Source organism: Apium graveolens, chromosome 11 (assembly GCF_009905375.1).
Source record: "Apium graveolens cultivar Ventura chromosome 11, ASM990537v1, whole genome shotgun sequence".
Classification (NCBI taxonomy): Eukaryota; Viridiplantae; Streptophyta; class Magnoliopsida; order Apiales; family Apiaceae; genus Apium; species Apium graveolens.
The window spans coordinates 18,446,100-18,447,035 of NC_133657.1; the positions used below are offsets into that span (position 1 = coordinate 18,446,100).

The 936-nt window shown below is 45.6% G+C and overlaps 1 non-coding gene across 1 annotated transcript; it reads right to left on the minus strand.

The window, feature by feature from the left end:
* Nucleotides 1-310: 310 nt before the first annotated feature.
* LOC141698960 (small nucleolar RNA R71) lies at nucleotides 311-417 on the minus strand. Its single transcript, XR_012565454.1, has one exon. It is a non-coding gene; the product is annotated as a small nucleolar RNA R71 (small nucleolar RNA).
* Nucleotides 418-936: the final 519 nt, after the last annotated feature.

Below are 936 nucleotides of genomic sequence, written 5' to 3' on the forward strand. Positions count from 1 at the left end.
TTCATCCGGCTATTCAAGCTAACACCTTTGAAATCAAGCCGGGAATATTCAGATGGTGCAGAATTCTGTTTCTTTTGGAGGAGCGGCAACTGAAGACCCCAACATGCACATAAGGAATTTTGTCGAGATCTGCAGCACTTTTAAGTATAATGGCGTGACTGATGAGGCTATCAAGTTGAGGCTTTTCCCATTCTCACTGAGGGACAAGGCTAAAGACTGGTTACATTCTGAACCAGCTGGGTCCATCACTACGTGGCAAGATCTTGCGCAAAAGTTTCTGGTGAAGTTTTATCCGATGGCAAAGACTGCTGCTATGAGGAGTGCTCTTACTCAGTTTGCGCAACAACCTACAGAATCTATGTGCGAGGCTTGGGAACGCTACAAGGAAATGTTGAGAAAATGTCCACATCATGGAATGCCGGATTGGATGGTGATCACTGGTTTCTATAATGGTTTGGGGGCCCAATCTCGGCCCATGCTCGATGCAGCAGCTGGAGGCGCCTTATGGGCTAAAAGCTATACTGAGGCATATAATCTTATAGAGATGATGGCTGCAAATGAGCATCAAAACCCAACTCAGAGGATGATGTCAGGCAAGGTAGCAGGTATTCTGGAAGTTGATGCAGCCACCGCTATTGCAGCCCCGCTCCAAGCGCTATCAATGAAGGTTGATTCTCTGGCTACATATGGAGTTAATCAAATAGCTATGGTTTGTGAGCTTTGTGCAGGTTCTCATGCTACGGATCGGTGTTCTCTTGTCAACGAATCTGTTCAGTATGTGAATAACTATCAGCGACAACAGCAGCCTGTACCAGCGACCTATCATCCTAATAACAGAAATCATCCAAATTTCAGCTGGGGGAATAATCAAAATGCTATTCAGCCACCATATCAGCAAGGAGTGAGTAAACAGTTTAACCCACCTGGATTCCAGCA